Genomic DNA, 6,288 nt, shown 5'->3' on the forward strand with positions numbered 1-6,288 from the left:
CAGAGCATTAATTGCTACTTTTGATGAAAGCACCCAAGTAGCAGATTTTGTCGCTTTTTCTGCGATCGCAGGATAACAAAAGCCGAAGGCATGCAGAAACCAAGTGATGTACCAACAAGCTCACGACCAGCAGTTACGAGAGAAGATCTCTAAAGCTATCTCAAGCGAATCAAAGAACGGAAGCAGAGGACGGGCAAAGTGAAATAACAATAAGAACGGGTGCTACAAGCCACCTATTCCTGCTGAAGATATGGGGAAAACTTCGGGAGATCAACCACTTTACGACATGCTGTTCCCGGAGCATCCCACCATTACGAAGCCACCTGCGGCCAACACAGGGTTACCCAGAACCTAAGATCATACGGGACGAGGGTTGGGAAACCTAAATCCAATACATCTCGACCCCTAAACTCCAATCATTGAAGAAGTAATGGATGACTCTGAGGATCCGGAAGCACCCCTCAGGGTGGTGGAATCCACAACGAAGATCAAATGGCAGCACAACTAGGATGTCATGCACGTGATTTCCCAAGAGAACCAGAACCTAAAAGATATGTTGGAAGTGCAGATAAAAGGTTCCCAAACTCACCCTCCATTAAAGAGGCGCTATAACGGAGCTACCTCATGAAGATGAATGGTGGATCTTAACCCACCAAAGGCTAACCCACATAGGGGAGCCAGGAGAACGCAACACGATCCAGAAGAGAAAGATCCAACATACAATCCTTCTCAGTCCTACTATGATGAGGCATTTTCCAGAGATTCTCACAATGTGAACAAGTCAACAAAGTAAGGGTTAAATAGGCTATTTGATTTAGCTATCGGACCCCGAGAGACATTAATGTAGTACACAGACAGGTGGCAGAAGACGTGCCAAGCAATCGGGAAAGTCAATCCAGAAATTAGCATTAATTTCTATAAGTACGGACTTGATAGGACCTCAGCTATCTTCGTGGAGCTTCATAACAGAACCCTTGATTCCGAATGGGAGCTTAGAGTTGTCCAAGATCGCTACATCAGACTTGAAGAAACACAGAAGGACAACCTCATGGCGCAATAAAATACGACAACAGCTCCACAACGAACCAATTCTCTGGAACCAATTCCGGAGATACCTAAGAGGCAAACCGACGCAGGGGGAAGAACCATCTCTCGAGAAAAAATATCAAAATATGGAGATAGCAAAGGCAGAGGAAAATAAAGAGACGAGTTCGTAGATAAAATCTACACAAAACTAAATACCACATTCTCCCCCATTCTAAGCAAGGAAGAAGAGAATCCGGGATTTACCTACCCTAACACTAGGGGAAAGCAACCAGATAAAACGAAGGAGGCTAAGGAATATTGTGAGTACCACCAGTACTATGGGCATACAACCGATACATGATATCACCTAAGGAACACGATCCAGAGATTCATAGACGAAGGAAAATTCATAGAGTACGTGCAGATACAACCAGCTGATACTGAGGTATCCCCCAAGAAAAGGGCAGCACTACCTCAGGACGGAAAATACATCAACATGATCACCTTCTCCGGCGAAGGTCAAGAAGCACTACTCGAAGACATCCTCGAGTTAGCTCGAAATAGAAGAAGGATAGAAGCCCACGAGGTGTTGAAATTAAGTAGACCACCTGCTAGCACTTGGAAAGAATGGATGGCCACGCCATTACCATTCTCAACAAAAGTCGTCAATCAGGAGGTCGAGATGCACAACGATCCACTTGTGATCACTCTTCCAATACATGGATGGAACGTTACGAAGGTCCTCGTTGACGGGGGCAGCTCCTTAAACGTATTGTTTTACGAACCGTACCTACGTATGGGTTTGACAGTTAAGCAAATGGATTCATCCACTTGCACAATATACGGTTTCAATGGAGCAATCTCTAGACCAAAAGGAGAAATTGTCTTACAGGTACGCACATGACCTTTAGTAGCTAATACAAGGTTCTTGAAAAGGCGAGGGTACCCAAATATACCTCAAGCTAAGAGTTTTCCTACTTATGAGTCCTTTCTCCGAAAGTGATTGTTTATTGACTGAGTCGAGACAATACAACTAATCGATTCACATTTCATGTGATCGTCTATTGATACGAGATCGAGACAATACAACAACGAAGTATGTTTACTTGATACAAAGGTTCGGACTTAACCAAACACGATAGTATTGCTCATCAAGTAAATATGAATTAACGTTTGTGTAATTTACTTTAATTATAGTGAAAACAATTATAATGCGGAAAATAAAAGTAAATGACACAGTAAGATTTTGTTGACGAGGAAACCGCAAATGCAGAAAAACCCTGGGACCTAGTCCAGAATTGAATACTCTCAGGATTAAGCCGCTACACAAAATTATGCTAACTTCGTATAGTTGAGACCAAGTAACAAACCCTATAGTTCGCCTAGTTCCGTCTGTATTCCCACGCCTCCAACTTATGAATAAGTCACGTACTTGGATCAATCCCTTTGGTTCGTATTCCAAACAGTAAAGAAACAAGAAATCTGTTTAGTATTAACTCTATTCAACCAAGTGATATGAGTCGAACAAAGGCTCTTCCGTTTATCTCAACATAAACTCCTTCTCGGGTCTAGATCTATCTTATGTTCAATCACCCGAAGGTAATCATTTAAGATTAAGCCAACAACACCTTTAATCCGAAGAACCGTGTTGATGCCGATCTACTCAATTAATCAATCCAATCTACCACAAGGATACACTACACCATATTCTGTATTTTGCAACATCTCAATTTCAGGGGTGCACAACGGATATAGACGTTGCACCTTTTGAAACGTCTATATCCGTTGCACCTTTTGAAACGTCTATATCCGTTGCACACCCGGAAATATGTTGCACTAAATCATAATTATTAGAAAAGAAAAAGAAACTAGGATGATCTTGTCATTATTAAATTAGTTGAGGGCTTAACTGTCTATCTATTTCTTATTATCTTCCCTTTTATTTTTATTTTTCTCATTTTCTTTTTATTTTCTTCTCATTAAACATCGAGTTCTCCTCCCCCATTTTTTCTTCTCTTCTGTCCCTGAGCCAAGACCTCCAAATCAAACCCAAATTTTCATAAATTAAAACCCATTTCTCCTAAACTCTAATCTCTTGAATCAGAACTACTTCGGAAATCAACCCAATATTTCAATAAACTAACCCTAGAAATCGATTTTTTTTTGGTAAAGTTGAATGATTCGGTAAGGTGTGCTTGGATCCAACCTGGAGTTTTTTTTATCCAGTGATGAACTAATGAATACATTATGGTATGAATTTCACAACAATAGATCTGTTTCCCTCGTCAGGTTTAGGATTTTTTTTTATAATTATCCTGTAAAGTTAATACCCTAGATTTATAATTGTTTTTCCTAATTGTTTCTTTGTTTCTTAATCAGGAGATGGAGATAGTTTATTGTGTGTTATTGATAACTTTGAGTTGACTACCTCAACTGGATAAGATCCCTGAGTAACACAAGACCCTAATGCTATCGGTATCCGACAGAAGACGCTAGATCCTATAGGCGTACCTCATACCCATGTGTTTGTAGTTCTAGTCCACTGTAGGTTGCAAATAAAGGAGTAAGTATATTTAACTACAAGTTCTTTGTTCAAGTTTTATATCTATTGAATTTTGTGTCGCTGATTTTGATTTGTTTTCCTGTGTAACAGTACAAATATACTAAAAGAAGTTATACCACCTCCCTGCAACAACCATTGTCTATGAATTGTGTGTTTATGTTGTCTATGTTGGTTCGAGGTAACAAATTCTAAAGGTGATTTGTGTGTTTTGATGCAGGGTTTGTGGATTATAATTTTAGTTCCTAAGGGATTGAAAGGTTGGGTAGTCTCACTTTAGATGTTGTATGATTTTTGTTTCTCTTGTATCCATTCCACGCAGAGAGAGGTAAGTTGTCTTAACTATAGTTTTTTTTTTTTTTACTATATTTCTGGTTTTGGCTTAACTATAGGTTTCGAACTTACTATGTGCATTTTATTTAATTCATGGAGACATTCATATCTTGTGGTTCTGTTGGATTTACTTTAGGTGTAAAAGACTGCAGCGGTGGAATGTGAAAGACTACAGCGGTGGGTTGATGCTCTCAAGGCGTTGGGATTTCTGGTTCTTTAAATTTCTGTTTTACCCGTGCATCTACTTTTGGTACTGGGAATTGACTTTGTAATTGCTTCCTTTCGTTGGTCGTGAGCTGTTTGTAGCTGGTTTTGTGAGATTCAGTGCTCAACTAACAATCATATGTCTGCTGATCTAAAATTGCCTTTAATGGAAAAGCAAGTAAGAAAGAAAATCGAATGAAGAGTTTGTGATACATCAGTAGTCATGGAGGTTGTTCCTTGTAAATGAATACTTCTAGTAAATCTTTCTAATAAGGCTTGTGCTCCGAATCTCTGTACTTGGTTCATGTATTTCATTCATATTACAGGATGTTCGTTACTAATTTATTATGTTTCCCCATATGCTGACTTTTAATCAATTTATTTGTGGTATTTTCTGTAGTTTGGTTCACTGGATTTATAGTTTGTGCCGCTTACGATAGTTTTTGTCCCGTGGCTCCTCTCGTAGAGTACGAGACATGTATAGAGAATGGTCTGAATTTGAGTTGGGAGATGGAGTCGGTATTTTTTGTTAGTGTGTACTGAGTCATCACAATCAAAATCTTACTGGGCTCTCTTTGGTCCTCTTACAGGGTGGAGATCTTATGAGATACTGTCATAAATACTCCTGCTACAAACCCCTCCTCGATCACCTCATTATCGTTTTTGCAAGAGATGTGTTTTACGAGTGGTAAGGATACCCAGGGTTGTTTTCCTTGGTTGGAACTTCACAACCATTTCGTTAAATTTCTAAGTTACAATATTTGTAATGCAGGATCACTATTGTGTCTAGATTCATTTGTCATTGCAAATGAGGAGTAGTGATTTTTACCGGTCTATTTTTGGCACTGTTAATTATCTGTTGGATATTAGATTTTATGGGTTAACTGTTATGTGTGGTTTACTTCTGATCACTCACAATTATATTTTATTTTTTATTTACTTGTAAATTCAGAGCGAATCATTATCCATAGTGGATTCATGTCAATAGCCCTATATTTGAATCAGAACATGGTGCTGGTGAACATCACCTTCACCATTTTCAGCAACAATAGTCTTATCACTTTCACCTTCACTGATATAATAGTCTTATCGCTTTCTCTATTAAGGTTTCACTTACCCGGTATTTGTGAAGTCAAAGACACCAAATGAATGGTGAGTAACGGGATACTTATTTTCTTAATATTTGATTTGTCTGGTCCTTGGTATCCGCAGTTGGTATTTTCTGCCTTGGTACATGTGATAATATAACGGATTTATTTGATTTTGATAAATTGCACATATTTTAATTTGTTTTAATGGCTTTTTGGTTTGATAGGTAATGTGTACGGGTGGATAAATTTAGAAGCATCCCCTAGGAGAATATCAAGTATGCAGATCTAGTAATTGCAGGATCATTCATCATTGAAGGTATTATGCTTCACACACTGAGTTAGATTATATATACTACTCTCCAAGCATGTCAATTAACTATGGGTTGTTCGGCAGGTGCTTTTATAGTAGTTCTTGTCCATGCAGTCAGGAAAGATGCAACAGCCGAAGGAACGAAAATGAGGGATTATGTATGGAGTGGTCATGATCCAACAGTGGTTGCTGTTATGACAGAGTTAACTTAGCTATAAACTACGAGACATACATATCCCATGTTGAAAATTGATTTTTATTTTACTTCCTAGTCCATATGCTGAAACATTAAATCTGCAAGAAAATGGGGAGTGTATGTATTGTGTGGATCTAAATATAATCAGTATGTCTTATGCATTGGAAGTTAGACACCATGCCAACTCTGAGTTAAGTCGTACCAATGATCATGTCCAAGGGGTCTGCTAGGCAAAACTGACAGATCCTATGTATGCAGGTGATGTTCCATATCAATAGTGGTTTGGTTCATAGGATCTTTTTTCCAAGGTTTTTAGTTTTAGCACAAATTGGGTCAATGGTTAACCCTTTACTTTTTAGTTTACTTTGTACCTTATCTTGGGGAAAATTTGAAAAAAGAAGTAAAGTTATGATGTGTGATCTTGAGTAAGTGTGATTGAACTTGTATGCGCGGCAGTCAACTATAGCTCGATCAATATCAGTCATCATAAGGATCGAATCTTGGAAAAATCGGTCAGCCTTATTCCGAGCAGAAATAGTATCATCCAATGCACGTTGCACCTCCAAAG

General features: G+C 38.6%; 1 long non-coding RNA gene across 9 annotated transcripts; it reads left to right on the top strand.

The window, feature by feature from the left end:
- The first annotated feature begins 3,010 nt into the window (after window positions 1–3,010).
- On the top strand, window positions 3,011–5,898 carry LOC113282856. Of its 9 annotated transcripts, none has more exons than XR_003327200.1 (7): window positions 3,011–3,276; window positions 3,406–3,914; window positions 4,056–4,613; window positions 4,714–4,811; window positions 5,076–5,275; window positions 5,439–5,530; window positions 5,609–5,898. It is a non-coding gene; the product is annotated as an uncharacterized LOC113282856 (long non-coding RNA). The 9 variants fall into 9 exon arrangements; XR_003327203.1 differs by having other exon boundaries at window positions 5,230–5,275; XR_003327199.1 differs by having other exon boundaries at window positions 4,056–4,811; window positions 4,896–5,275.
- Window positions 5,899–6,288: the final 390 nt, after the last annotated feature.

Source organism: Papaver somniferum, chromosome 5, assembly GCF_003573695.1.
Source record: "Papaver somniferum cultivar HN1 chromosome 5, ASM357369v1, whole genome shotgun sequence".
Lineage (NCBI taxonomy): Eukaryota > Viridiplantae > Streptophyta > Magnoliopsida > Ranunculales > Papaveraceae > Papaver > Papaver somniferum.